Source organism: Cryptomeria japonica, chromosome 9 (genome assembly GCF_030272615.1).
Source record: "Cryptomeria japonica chromosome 9, Sugi_1.0, whole genome shotgun sequence".
NCBI lineage: Eukaryota > Viridiplantae > Streptophyta > Pinopsida > Cupressales > Cupressaceae > Cryptomeria > Cryptomeria japonica.
Genome location: NC_081413.1, coordinates 436,874,975 through 436,891,065, shown reverse-complemented (window position 1 = coordinate 436,891,065; position 16,091 = coordinate 436,874,975).

The following is a 16,091-nucleotide window of genomic DNA, read 5'->3' as shown; positions in this document are numbered from 1 at the left end:
TGAGAAGTGGGAGGGGGATCAACTCCTTGGATTTGTTGGATTTTTCTACTGCTAGGATATGTTGTTGTCATTAATGTCAACATATTCTTGTGTCTTGGTGTTGCAGAGAGTTGTTTTGGTGATCGGATGATTACAGAGAGTTGATCTGGTTGGTTTATTTGTTACAGATGTTGAATCAACTAGAGATACTTCATTCTTTATTGGTTTCTATAATCTAGAAGTTTATTTAATCATATCATTTGATCTAGATTGATGTTTGGTTTTTCTATTCAGTGGTTGGCAAAGTCTGGTATTTGATCTATTGTGCTCTGGTATGATCATATCTTAAGTTTCAGATTTGGGAGAGTGTTTTGGATGTTCATTTGTATCTTCATTTCAGATGGTTCATGATTTGGTGCTCTGCAAGTTATCTTTCTAGTCTGAATTGTTGTTGTTAAGAGCTCTTGAGTGTTAGCATGTTGATCGATGAAGATCTGAATAAGTGGTGTTGGTGTAGCTATTGTGGATGGCTCTAATGTCCTTATTGTTTTTTCCTAATTGTGTCCTATTTGTTTTGATGGTCTGCATTGATCATCAAGTGCAGTATTCACGATCTTTTGGGTCCGGTGATATTCTTCATGTTATGCAGTATTTCTGGTGGTGTAACATGTTGCAGTTGATCTTGGCAAAATATCTGGCGGTGTTGCATGTTCGAGGATTTTATTTGGGTCCATGCAATATTGTTTATGACCTTCTATTATTCCGGTCGTTTATTTATGTGTCATGGGATGTAATTTTTTAATTAAGTGTTGAGGGTTTGGGCCAACCTTGTAGTCAAGGCTGATGAATTGTGTAATAGGTGTTATATTCATGTAATTTCAGTATGGTGGTTGTGTCTGCATTATCAGATAGTGGTGTATGTGTGAATAATCAAATTCATCTTTCGGTGTGATGTATTGAGTAGAGATTGTTGTAGGGAAGTTAAATGACCTTAACCGAAACTGTCATCAGGCATTAGGAGATGTTATTCTTTCAATTCATCTTAACCAGATTGTAGTATAAATGTTATTGTAAGGTAGTGAACCTTCCTTGAGGGTTGGGGCCTTTTGGGTCATCACATTTTGAGCAGTGAGCTCTAGGTAGTGTGCCTAAATGCATGTGTGTTCCCCATTGTAATATTTACACATACTACTGCAGAGTATTATCTCATTGTAGGTAGGATCCCACCATTGTTTTTCCCTTAACCGAGTTTTCCATGTCAAAATATTGGTGTTATGTGTGTTGTTGTTACTATGTTTATCTTTATTCTTGCTACAGTTGATCCAATCTGAGATTATGCTTAAATTGTTTAATCTGGTGAAAATTGATTCACCCTCCTCTCAATTTTCCTTCATTGTTGTTGCCAACAATTGGTATCAAAGCTAGATCCTCTAGAAGAAGCTTGACCGCTTGAGGAGATCTGGGATGGCAACCTATGTGTTTAAGAAGGAGATTATGAGATTTGATGGAAATAACTACATTGTATGGGAGGACCAAATGGAAGTTCATTTGAAGTTCCTTGGAGAAGAGTATTGAAAGATTGCAAAGAATACCTATAATGTTCCTCAGAATGGATTGGTTACTACTATTGAGATCAAGGATGTTGAACATAACATAAGAGGTAAGGAAGCATTGTTGAGTGCTCTAACTGATTCAGAGATGACTAATGTGATGGTTTTGCATACTGCACATGAGATCTCAGAGAAGTTAGAGACCCTGTATGAAGGAGATAAACATGTCAAAGTTGTTAAGCAATAGAATTTGGTAACTATGAGATGTTGAAGATGGGAGAAGGTGAGAACATATCTACCTTTATGGCTAAGGTGAATGAACTTATCCTAGGTATCAGATGTGCTAGTGGAACTCTTGAAGAAGATGATATTGTTGCTAAAGTGCTGAGATCTTTGCCTCCTGCTTGCAAGCCTGCAGTAGATGCTATTGATGAGATATGAAGTGTGACTACTATGACTAGAGACATGTTGGTTGGTAAGCTTGCTTCTTTTTAATTAAGTGATTTTGGAGAATCACATGGAAAATTTGAGACTGTATTTAGAGCCTCTATATTTGGGAAGTAGAAGTATGATCCGGGAGAGAGTTCATGTTGGGTTTCTGGATATGAAAGAGAAAAGAGAGATGGAAGAGAAAGAAAGAGAATTGGATGATCTTGAATCCCTTATTGCTAGAAGATTACCTAAGGGAGCTGGTAAGTATGATGGAAAGTTACTTTTGAAATTTTTCTCTTGTAATAACATGAGATATTTTTCTTCCAGGCATCCTAAAAGAATGTCTAGGTATGATAAACATGATAAATATGATATATCTAACAAGAATGATAGATATGAGAAGTACGAAAAGCATGATAAGCCCTATAAGCCTAACCAAAAGTTCAGATATCAGAAGAGATGTTATTATGTTGCTGATGAAGGTGTGATAGATGAAGAGTCAGAGAATGGGAATTCAAAAGATGAGTTTGTATTTATTGCTATCAAGGAAGTTGATATGGTACTAGTGAATTCTACAAGCTGCATTGTTGAGGAGAAAGCTTTGGCTACTAAGATTGAAGAGAAATATGAATGGGTGATTGAAAATGGTTGTTCACATCATATGATGGGTGATAAAAGAAAATTTGTGAATATGGAGAAGTATGATGGTGGTATAGTGAGATTTGGAGATGATAAAGCTTGTGTGATTCATGGTAGAGGTTCTATGTCTTTTGATGGTAAGCATAATATTGACGATGTCTTGTATGTTGAAGGTTTGAAGCATAATCTTTTGAGTGTTGGAAAGATGGTTGACAAGGGATATGATTTTCAATTCAAGAATGGTAAATGCAAGATTCTAAATGCCTCTAGTATAGAGATTGCATCAGGGACTAAGACTAAAGGTAATATCTTTCACTTGAATGCTGGTGAGAAAAGTTGTTTGATTGCTTAGATTGATGAAAGTTGGTTGTGGCATAGAAGGATGTGTCATGTTAATTTTGACTACATGATAAGTATAAGCTCTACTCAATCTATTCGAGATTTGCCTAAAATTGTGAAGCCATCTAATCCAGTATGTAAAGAATGTCAGTTGGGAAAGCTAACAAGAACTACATTCAAGAGTAAGTTGTAATCATCTAATGGATTGTTAGATCTTGTGCATACTAATTTGTGTGGTCATACAAGAGTGAGAAGTGTGCAGGGTGACAGAATTTCATGTTGTTGATTGATGGTTATTCTAGGATGATGTGGGTTACCTTTCTAAGGGAGAAATTAGAAGCATTCAAGAAATTCAAGATATTCAAAGCTAAGGTGGAGACCGAGATAGGGTTGAAGCTGAAATGCCTAAGATCTGACAAAGAAGGATACTTTATATCTGGTGAATTTGATTCGTTCTGTGAGAGGAATATAATTAGAAGACAATTATCTGCTCCTAGAACCCCTCAGTAGAATGGAGTTGTTGAAAGGAAGAACAAAACTATTTTGGATGTTGTTGGGACTATGTTGATTGAAGGATATATTGCACGAACCTTTTGGAGAGAAGTTTCTAGCACTGTTGTTTACACATTCAACTGAGTGCTTATAAAAGGTTATTCTGGTAAGACTCCTTATGAGCTATGGTTTGGTCATGTTCCTACATTTAAATATTTCAGAATTCTTGGAAGTAAATGTTATAACAAGAGAGATGAGGATATAGGAAAGTTTGATGCAATATCTGATGAATGAATCTTCTTCGGTTATTCTACTAAGATCAAGGCCTACCAGTGTTACAATAAGAGGATGAGAAAGATAGTGGAGAGGGCAAATGTGAAGGTTGATGAGTGTCATGGGAAGCAGATCATAGCATGCAGATATGACTTTGATGATCAAGATGTTATTTCAAAACCTGAATGAGATCTTAAAGCAGAATGCTCTGGTAGAGACAATTAATCTGGATATTGTTGTTGCTAGTGAAGAAGTTCAAGAACTTGACAATCAGAACAATTAGAAGACTCCAAGGTATATAAGATTGAATCATTTAGAAAATCAGATTATTGGTGATAAAAATAAAGGTGTGATGACTAGGAGAAGGATTGTTGATGAAGAGATATGTTTGATTTCAAAGATTAAACCTAAAGATGTTGTAGAAGCATGTAAAGATGAGAATTGGATAAAGTTATGGAAGAAGAGTTGAATCAGATTGAGAAGAATAACACATGAGAGCTTGTTCTGAGACCTAAAGACAAGAATGTGATTGGTACTAAATGGGTTTTCCTGAAATAAACTAAATGAAGCTAATGAAGTGGTTAGAAACAAAACAAGACTAGTATGTAAGGGTTGTTCACAGATGGAGGGAATTGATTGTGAGGAGACTTTTTCTCCAGTAGCTAGAATTGAAGCTGTTAGATTGCTTCTTGCAGATGATGCTCATAAGAATTTCAAGGTATATTAGATGGATGTTAAGTCGGCCTTTTTGAATAGTGATTTAGAAGAGGAGTTTTACATTGAGCAACCAGATGGATTTTCATTATCAGATGAAGGAGACATAGTATGCAAATTGAAGAAAGCATTCTATGGACTTAAGCAAGCCCCTAGAGCCTGGTATGCTAGATTGGATAGGTATTTGATGAAATTGGGATTCTGTAAAGGTACTGTTGATAGTAATTTATACTTTAAGGTTGATAATGATAACATTTTAATTGTTGAAGTCTTTTTTTATGACATTATTTTTGGAGGAGATGATGATTTAAGTATGAAGTTTGTTGATGATATACAAAAGGAATTTGAGATGTCTACGATAGGTGAGATGAAATTATTCTTAGGATTGTAGATTACACAGATTGATAAAGGCATTTTCATTTCTCAATCTAAGTATGTGAAGGAATTGTTGAAGAAGTTTGGGTTAGATGATTCTAAACTTGTTGGAACTCCTATGGTGACTGGATGCAAGTTGTCTAAGCATGATAAATCTCATAAAGTTAATCAGACTTTGTATAGATCTATGGTTGGTTGACTGTTATACTTGACTCAGACTAGGCCAAATATTATGCATGTTGTTTGTCTTTGTGCTAGATTTCAAGCTAACCCTAAAGAGAGTCATGTTATTGTTGTGAAGAAGATTTTTAGATACTTGAAGGGGATAGTTGACTATGGTTTATGGTATCTAAAGAATGAAGATTTCATGTTATGTGCTTATACTGATGTTGATTGGGCAGGTGATTTTGATGATCAGAAGAGTACTATCGGTGGAGCTTTCTTTCTAGGAAAGAAGTTAGTTTCATGGTTCAGTAAGAAACAAGATGCTATATCTCTATCTACTATAGAATCTGAATACATTGCTACTCCTAACAGTTGTACTCGGGTAGTTTGGATGAAGTAGATGTTGAAGGATATTAGAGTTGTGTATGATGATCCTACTATTATATATTGTGATAATTAAAGTGCTATTAATATTTCTAAGAATCTGATAATGCATTCTAAAATAAAGCATATATCAATTATGATTTCTTGAGGGAGAAAGTCAGTGATGAAAAAGTCAGATTGGAGTATGTATCTACAAAGGATCAGATTAAAAATATTTTTACTAAGCCTCTACCTGCAGATACATTTGTCTACTTGAGAGACAAGTTAGGGGTCTATGCCCTTTTTAATGAGAACTAGATGTATTAAGATGCATCAATCTGGTGGACTGCAAAGTCTTATCTTCTTATCCGAATTGATGAGTGGGTGTTGCTACTCAGCCAAAATAACTAGTGGGTGATTCAAATGATCAGATTTCTGAGTTTCCCCAAAGGGAGAGAGATTTTCCTTCTTAGAGGGAGAGAAGCATGATTTGTATTGTCTTTCGCATTGTTGTCAAAGGGGAAGTGAAGCATGCAAAAAACTACCTTATTTTTTAAGCTTTGTGTGCATGATCTTAGGGGGAGTCTGTTGGAAATTGCTAGTGTTGATTTATTCCTTTGCATTGATTGTTTTTCACATTCATATGTTGCCATGAATGTCAAAGGGGGACATTGTTGGATCTTCTTGTTGCTAGGATATGATGTTGTCATTGATGTCAACATACTCCTATGTCTTGGTGTTGCAGAGAGTTGTTTCGGTGATCAAGTGATTATAGAGAGTTGATTTGGTTATTTGGGATGCTGAATCAACTAGAGATACTTTGTTCCTTATTTGTTTCAGTAGTCTGGAAGTTCATTTGATCATATCATTTGATTTGGATTGAAGTTTGGTTATTCTATTCAGTGGTTGGCAAAGTCTGGTATTTGATCCGTTGTGCTCTGGTATGATCATATCTTAAGTTGTGGATTTGGGAGAGTGTTTTGGATGTTCATCTGTATCTTTATTTCAGATGGTTCATGATTTGGTGCTCCACAAGTTATGTTTCTAGTCTGAATTGTTGTTGTTAAGTGTTCTTGAGTGTTAGTGTGTTGATCGATAAAGATCTGAGTAAGTGGTGTTGGTGCAGCTATTGCAGAGGGTTCTAATGTGTTTGTTGGTGTTTCTTGATCATGTCCTATTTGTTTTGATGGTCCATATTGATCATTGTGAGAGGTATTGAAGATCTTTTGGGTTCGGTTATATTCTTCATGTTATGCAGTATTTTTGGTGGTGTAATGTGTTGCGGTTGATCTTGGCAAGATTTCTAGTGGTGTTGCATGTTTGAGGAATTAATTTGGGTCCATGTTATGTTATCTATGACATTGTATTGGTCTAGTGGTTTATTTATGTGTCGTGGGATGTAATTTTGTAATTAGGTATTGAGGATTTGGGCCGACCTTGTAGTCAAGGTTGATGAATTGTATAAATAGGTGTTATATTCATGTAATTTTGGTATGGTGGTTGTGTCTGCATTATCTAAGAGTGGTGTATGTGCAAATAATTGAATTTATCTTTTGGTGTGATGTTTTGAGTAGAGATTATTGCAAGGCAAACAAATGAGCTTAATCAGAACTGTCATTAGGCATTAAGAGATGCTATTATTTCAATCCATCTTAATCAGATTGTAGTCTGAATGTTATTGTAAGGTAGTGAACCTTCCTTGAGGGTTGGAGCCTTCAGGATCATCATATTTTGAGCAGTGAGCTCTAGGCAGTGTGCTTAAATGCATGTGCATTCCCCATTGTAATATTTACACATACTACTATAGAGTATTATCTCATTGTGGGTAGCTTCCCACCGTGGTTTTTCCCTTAACTGGGTTTTCCACGTCAAAATATTGGTGTTATGTCTGTTGTTGTTACTATGTTTATCTTTATTCATGTTGTCGTTGATCAGATCTGAGATTGTGCTTAAATTGTATAATCCGGTGAAAACTAATTCACCCCCCTCTCAGTTTTCCTTCATTATTGTTGCCAATAGGATTGTAATGGTGTGGATGTGGGTATCAGCAGCCTCTATATAGCCTACTAAAGAGTCAATGCCAAAGACATAATTAGTGTAGCAATAATGGAATTCATGAGATGATGAGGCTTTGTCCTTACCATGCTTGGAATGGATCCTAGTACATCTTAAGTTTACCATTTGAATTACCAGGCTTAGTGGTTACAACCTCAATATCACCCTTGTCAATTAGGTCTTGGATGCAGTTCCTAAGTTTCATACACTTGTGTGTATCATGACCATTGACATGATGGTAATCATAGTATTCATTCCTATTATACCACTGGGGTTTAAGTTTATTTCAATCAAAGGGGTGAGTCATTGGAAAGACAATGGTGCCAACCTTGATAAGCTTTTGGAAGATGCCCTCGGTGGGTTCAGTAAGCGAAGTATACTCTGTTAGGATAACTGGTGAACAATTGAGAGGGGGGCTGAATCAATTGTTAACATATTATAACTTTTAATCCACAATACAACCTTAAACAAATTAAGTACCAGTAGGAACAAATACCGGTAAACAATACAACTTAAAAATTAACCAAATAATCAATGCAAATCAACCATACCATATAACACCATGATTTGTATGTGGAAAACCCAGAAAGGGAAAAACCACGGTGGGAAGCCTACCCACAGTTAGATGATACTTCTGCATAAAGTATGTGTTACAATGAGGGGCCTACACTTGTAGGAAGGCACACTGCCTAGAGCATACTGCTCATTACAAAAGAGTCTCACTAACTACAAAGAGGCTACAACCTTCTCAAGATAAATGGACAACAATCCAATAGAGTGAACTATTGGAAATAGCATCTACCAATCCTGATTACAGTCCTGGTTAAGCTCAATGTCGGAGGACTAAAACCTCTTCTAAATCCAATTCGATCACCAATGATCGACAACTCCTCTACCTGAATGATATTACAATATTCGCACATTACATTCCTTGACCATGACCTTTTCAATAACCATGATACTTTACAAAGAGTTTATATCTCTTATTTATACAAACCCTAAGGCCTAAACCAATTAGGTCGGCCACCTAAAGATATTACAATAATATCATTACATCATTCCATTTACAATGATATGCCATGTCGGCTTAAGACCAAAACAATATTAACAAATCCATAAATCATCTTGAATCATCCAAGTAATGTGTAGAGTACATGCTAGTATGATACCAGTCCATAACCTAGATAGGTACCAGGCCTATTCTCAATCCACCACGCCAAAGCAATGTCTTCAAGCAATTGAAGTATGATCAACGAACATCTTCAGCATCCTAAAATTCTCAAAGAAGCTACACCAACACCAATTGTACATCCTGTCATGATTCCTTAATGAAAGCTCTGTTGATAAAGCCTTAAACCAGTGTCGGTAAGGGTTTACCAGAGTGTGTGATAACATCCAATTACCAAGTCAATACCAATTGGCCAAAACATGCTCATGGAGCATATAACTCATGAAATCCAATATACTTTACTAATCCAAACATGTTGGAAGTGTCAATAGATAATCTCTTCTGCCAGTAACACAAGATCTTCTACCGGTAACCAAAACTTGTCTGTCGGTAACCATCCATATCAGCTAGTGTTGACATCAATGACAAGACATCAATACAACACATAATCAATTCATCCATGATGCCAACAATCTCCCCCTTTGGAATTGATGGAAACACAAGATGTGAAAAACATCTAAGTACCAAGAGATGCCAAACAAGTCTACCCCTGTGGAAGATAACCAACAATCAATAGCTCTCCCCCTGTGAATGATATCTTTGTTAGGTTCAGAATAATTTTTCACATTACTATCACTCTCCTTTGACATCAATGCCAGAAACCTGAAAAAAATATCAAAGCAATGATATAAACCTCTTAATCTCATAGCTGACTACTTCCCCTGAGTAGTAGCACCACTCATCAGTGTTGGAATGAATAATGTTTCTGATAATACGTGTCAAACTAATGACAAACTTCATCAATGAAGTCTCTACCGGAGGGGCAGAAACCCCTAACCTGTCTCTTAAATATTCAAATGATTCCTTAGACAATGGTTTAGTGAATATGTCTACAATATGTTCTTTAGTGTTCATATAAACCAATTTGACTTCCTTTGCTTCTACCATGTCCTTCAGAAAGTTATACTTTATTGAAATATAATTAGACTTAGAGTGAAATACTAGATTCTTAGACATGTCAATAGTTGTAGAGTTATCATAGTAGATAACTACCAGTTCACTACAATTTACTCTAATATCCTTCAACATTTGCTTCATCCACAAAACTTGAGTGCAATTAGTTGTTGCTACAACATACTCAGCCTCTGTAGTAGATAAAGAAATGCATGACTATTTTTTTCTTATCCATGAAACCAGTTTCTTTCCAAGAAAGAAAGCTCCACCAGAAGTGCTCTTCCTATCATCAGCATCACCTGCCCAATCTGAGTCAGTATATGCACATAAAGTGAAATCATCATTTCTGGAATATCATAAACCATATTTTGTTCTAATTAATTAAGAAAAGTAGGTTTTCAGGACCTGAAACCTTTAACATAGGAAATTAAGATAAGTCATCAAAGAGTCCAGAGCATATAAACCGCTTACAAAATGAATGGCAAAAAGGCCAGCAAACCAAAAAGATAGCAAAAGATAGAAACAGCAAAGAAACTAGGAAGGCACTACACAGTTAGAGTCTTCAAAAGGGCCTCCACCTTTTTCACCAACTGGTCATAGGTGGCCGCAACAGGTTTGAGATCATCTAGGTCCTTATTAGGCTTCTTTTCTTTCTTTTTACCTCTGGTTCTTGTTCTGGATCCTTGAGCATCTCCTATGCCTTCAGTGTCAGGGTCAATATCCATGGTATCCTTCTCCTCGTCCAATTTGTTGATGAGAGTTTTAGTATTGCCAGTAGAAACCTTCAGGATTTTTAAACTTTTCTCTGCAATACTCTTGAGGCAATCCTCAATTTTGCTAACTTTACTAACAGTGCCCGATATAGTTTGATCCATAGCGTCAGGAATAGTTTTCCTTTCCAGCAGGTCTTTCTCTATTTTCTCAAATCTGGGGTTGAAGGATTCTCTTATATTTTTAGCTATTGCAATAGTATTTTTCAGATCCTCAATATAATCAGCCAGTCTTCCCTTCCCCAGTGTTAATAGTTTCCAGAATCTCAATTCTATGGCTGAGCTTCTTGTTGTCATCCACAGCTTTCTTGTAACTAGTTATTAGCCACTCCATGGTGTCCATAAAACCTTTCATGCCCTCAGGAGGAGGGTTCAAGGGAAGATCAATCTTACCAGAGTTATCCTATTCCTTTTTTGGAGTGTCACCAATAGTAGTAGTATCATCAACCCTATGAACTTCTCCAGTGGTCACCTTCTCTAGGTTTTGTTCAGCTTTTGAAATCTTTTCCTACTTATGAGCCTCTAGCTCCTTCACATTCTCCTCCTTTCTCTTATTCTTCTTTCTAGTCTGAGTATGGACTTTAGTTTTCTTTTTCCGAGAACCCTAGGGTTTCTCCTTCTCTAAATCTTTAGATACCTCCGAGGAGGAAGAGGAGCTAATCTAGAGTATTTTACCTTTAGGTGTTTTACCCTTTGAGGAAGAAGGTTTGGTTTTCATATATTTCCTCTTCTTACCATTTTCAAATTTTGAGTCATCCAAACTCTCCTCAGAGTCACTCATTGGGTCACTGTCGGAACCCTCATCCATAGAAAAAATTGAGTCTGACCCATCCTCCTCAGACTCAATAGAGGGTTGCGGGCAGAAATCTGATTAGCCTTGAGATGGTCATAAATAAGAACCATTAAGCCTTGATGCATGGCAGTGTCCCCCATAGGGTTTTCTTTGTAGGCCTTAATGGTGGCATTCATAGAGCATAACAGAAAATAAGGAAAGTTAACCTTCTCGTCATGCCTAAAATGATTTAGCAAAACAAAATGGTTGTTGTATACTTTAGTAAATCTACCATCCAATGTAATATAGTGCATTATATCAAAGAGGACCTCTCACTATGGTTTAACAAAAGCCCTAGGGGGATAGTAAGTTTTACTTAGCTTCACCAGGCATTTTTTCTCCTTTTCGGTTTTAGGATATCTGTCAATGGCCTCCTTACTCACTTTTCTATCTCTATAGAAGTTGCTTCCTTCCCTTCGGAGACCCATGGCTTGGGCGATAAGGTCTTCATCTATGACAACAGACTGGTCTCCCATCTTCAAAGTGCCCTTTCTATAGTTTTTTTAGAAGAAACTGGTGATCGTGCCATCCCATCCATGGAGTCTCTCCATAAATTTAGAAAACCCACCCTTCTACAAAATATTCTAGACCTCCTCCTTCTACTTCCATTCCTTGCAGCTGCTAGGTTTGTATCAACGTTTGTTTCTGCCCATGTTTTCATTGTTCAGAGCAGAATAATGAAACTTGCAGAGAGTTTTAGATAGAAAGTTTCTTGGATCTACCAAATTTACCCAGAAAGCATGGGAAGTGATAGAATGGGTATTATAATAAATGGTGTTGACAATATTATAATAACTCGGAGTACTCTATTTAGTCCAATTCATTATTGTTTTGTCCATCAAAAATCTTTGGAGTGCTACTATATCGGTCCTTAAAAATTATTAGTCTAGCATCCTCAAGGAGTTCTTATTATCTCATCCATGTAATCATTTCATCTTTTCACTACCGCATTGGCTTCCCAGACAGCAGACCCATTGGGTTCACGATAGATATGAGATATGTAACTTTTTTAAAAAGTACTAATGAGGTCTCTAGCAGATTTTATAATATTATTGATAGACCATGAGGGATTAGAGGTCCCCTTGAGACATTTAATGATGTTGTTTGAATCCCCTTCAATCCATATGTAGGGGTAATTCCATCTTTTAGCAAGGAGAATTCCTTGGAGAGCTGCCATTGCTTCTTCTTTGTGGTTTGTTTGACTCCCTATTGGGACATGAATCATTTCCTTGCATATACCTTTATCATCTCTAAAAATAGCTCCATAACCCATAGGGCCTGGATTACCTTTTGCAGCACCATCAAAATTGACTTTGAACCAACCATGAGGGGGAGTTTTCCATCTTGCTTCAAGTCTTTTTTTTCTTGGGGTCAGAGCTACCAGCATTCTTCAAATTCCAGGAACTTAAAATGTTACATTCCAGGGGGTTGGTCAAAAAATAGGGACCCCCAATAATCCCAATATTCTCCACAATCACCCATTGTATTTTCTGTAACATAATATCCTGATTGAGGGATGTGTCCCTGAAGATACAATTGTTTCTTTCTTTCCATAATCCCCATAGGATGTGAGGAAGTGATAGCTACCACAGAGATCTCAAAAAGGAGTTAGACCAATGGATATTCCAGGAGTAGAACAACTCACTAATAGTTTTAGGAAACACCCAATCAATGCTAAAACTTTTAAGAAATCTTTCCCAGACCAAGGCAGAATAGGAATAGTGGATGGCCAAGTGGTCCACTAACTCTTCTTCCTTAAGATACATAGCACATCTATTAGGAAAGGCAAAACCTCTACCCTTGAGGTTATCTAGGGTCAAGATTTTATTTTGAAGAATAGTCCAATAGAATAAGTTGATTTTGGGGGTTAGACCCTTAATCCAGGCTTTAGATTAGAAAGGATTATAAGGAGGGGTGGAGGAGAGAACACCATATATTGAAGAAACAGTAATGATACCTTTGGGTTCATATTTCCAAATGAGGGAGTCTTCCTCTTTGTTCAACTAGACCGAAGACAAGTGGATCTTGAGCTTTATGAGGCTTGGGTGGATACTTTCAATGTTCTACCATTTATTGTCAGTCCATTACCCTTCAACTAAGGTGCCAAAAATTCTAATATAGGAGGGAGCATAAGGGGCCCATTCAGGGAAATCAGTCAAGGGTTTATCAAAAAGCCAGGGGTCTTCTCAGAATTTAATTCTCCTACCATTTCCAACTTTCCATATAACTCCTTTAGCAATGCTTTCTCTGCACTTAGAGGCATGATTCCATATATGGAACCCATTAATACTGGTTTCCGAATTGATAAAAGAAGAAAGAGAAAAGGACAAAAGAGATTACTTACTTCACCAGATTTTACACCATTCAATATTTGAATGGAACATTCTCCAGACCTACTTGGATAGGAGAGCTTCATTTAAGGTCTGGATTCTTCTTAGGCCCAAACCTCCTTTACTTTTCGGTCTGTATACCTGATCCCAAGCCACAAGAGACATTCTTTTCTTGTCCTCAACCCTTGACCATAGAAATTTTCTATGAATTTTCTCAATTGCATCAGCATACTTAACTGAAATTCTGAAAAGGCTTAGGGCATAGATCGATATGCTTTGAAGAGAATATTTTAGAAGTTGAAGCTTTCCAGCTTAACTCAAAAGGGCTCATTTCCAACCAGGTATTTTTTTATGAAATTTATCCACTAATGAGCTCCAAAAAGGATCAAGAGGTGCAATGCCCATGGGGGGGCCAAGATAGGTCATGGGAAGATCAACAATCCTACATTCTAGGATTATGTTGATTCTTTGTTGTCTTCTCTCTGGAGTATTGATGAAAAAAACTTCGCTTTTGACCCAATTAATGAGCTGACCAGAAGCTGAGGCAAACTTACAAAGAGTATTCTTCAGGGTTCTAGCTTTAGAGATACTTGATTCCCCCATGATAATAATATCATCCACAAACTATTGACCTACCAAAACATTCTGCCTTGCATAACCATATTTTCCATTGACCTACCAAAACATTCTACCATAATGATGAAGAGGATAGGGGAAATGGGATCCCCTTGCCTTAGTCCTCTAGAATCTTGGAAGAAGGGGGAAGGGGAACCATTAACAAGAACAACAAAAGAGGCTAAAGTAATAAGCTGACTGAAGAGGTCAACACATTTAGTGGAAAAACCATAAGCCATAAGAACCTTCACAAGAAAAGGCTTGTCAACCCGGTCATAGGCCTTAGAGAGATCAAGCTTAAGGATGAGACCCTGCTTCTTGGCCCTAACAAGAGAATGAATATTTTCATGGATAGTTATAATGGAGTCGAGAATTTGTCTTCTAGGGACAAAACCATTTTGTTGATGATTAATCAAAGAAGGAAAGACAGTCAGAATTCTGGTGGTAAGAACCTTGGAAATAATCTTATAAAAAGAGTTGCATAAACTGATTGGTCTAAACTTTCCATAGAGTCTGCACCTTGGATTTTGGGAATGAGAGAAATGAAAGTACCATTTATTTCTTTCAAAAGTCTTCTAGCCCCAAAAAATTCCTTGACCCCATTGGAGACATCTTTCCTGACTATGTCCCAGAAATCTTGGAAAAAGAACATGGGGAAACCATCTAGGTCGGGAGCTTTGTTACCATCAAAGGAAAAAACATCATTTTATATTTCCAAGATCAAAGGAATGGAAGAAAGGGAGACATTCATTTGTTCATCAATGAGACAGGGAATATTTTGAAGGAAAGAAGATTGAGCATCAACATCCAATCTGTGATCCCTCCTAAGAAGATCCAAAAAGTACCTTTTAGCTTCATTCCTTATTTCTTCCTCCTTGACCAACTCCCCATTATCCACAATTAGTTTGGTTATCATATTATCCACTTTATGCTTGATAGTTGACAAATGAAAAAATCTTGCATTCCTATCTCCTTCCTTTAGCCAAATGCATCTTGATCTCTGCTTCCAGAAAGTTTCCTCTTTAGCAATGATTTCATAGTATTTTTAAAGATTCACATTTTCATCAGCAATGGACATAGTACTGAAACCATCCTTCTAGATTTGGGCCTGTAATTTTTTAAGGTCATCCTAAACTTTACCTTTAGCCTCAAAGATATTCCCAAAGATGGATTTATTCTAGAGTCTTATATTACTGTTTACACTTTTAAGTTTATTTACAACTCTGTACATATCAATTCCCTCAACTTGGATAATCCACCATTTCTGAATATTACGGGTGATATCTAGGTGATGAGTCCACATTTTTTCAAATCTAAAAGGAAAGTGTCTCCTTCTATTGATTGGGTCGAAAATGAAGGTGATAGGAAATTGATTTGACCCAACCTGGATGTGGGCAGACGGAGAACAAAAATAATGTCTGTACTAGTCATCTGAGATGAGAGTCATGTCAAAGCGAACTTGGATAAGATCATTGCCAGTTCTCCTATTAGTCCATGTGTAATTACAACCTTGTATCTCCACATCGTTGAGAGACTGAGTGTTAATAAAGTCCATTAGGGCCAACCTACTTTCTTAAAGGGGCTTCCTCCAAAATTTTACTCCTCTCTCAAAAGAGTATTAAAGTCTCTCATGACCAGCCAGCTAAGATTTTTAAAGCTATCCCTAACTTCTATAAGTTTTTTCCAAAAGGAATTTCTAGCTTTCAAGGTATTAGGAGCATAAATTTTAGTGAGGACCCAAGAAGTTCCATCTTTTAAATGCTCAAATTTTAATGCAAGAGAAATATTTTTCCTGAATAAGAACATGGCCTTTGACACTATTAAGGTTCCAAATGGTAGCTATGCCTCCTAAAGCACCTTCCGAACTACCACCACTGATATTCTCATTTTTGAAAAACTTCAAAGATTCAACTTTTTCTCTACTCATTTTGGTCTCTTGAATAAGAAAAAAATTAGGTTTACTATCCCTTATCATATTCTTAATGATATCATGTTTATGAGGATTATTAAGTCCCCTAATATTCCAAGAGATAATCTTCATAGTTA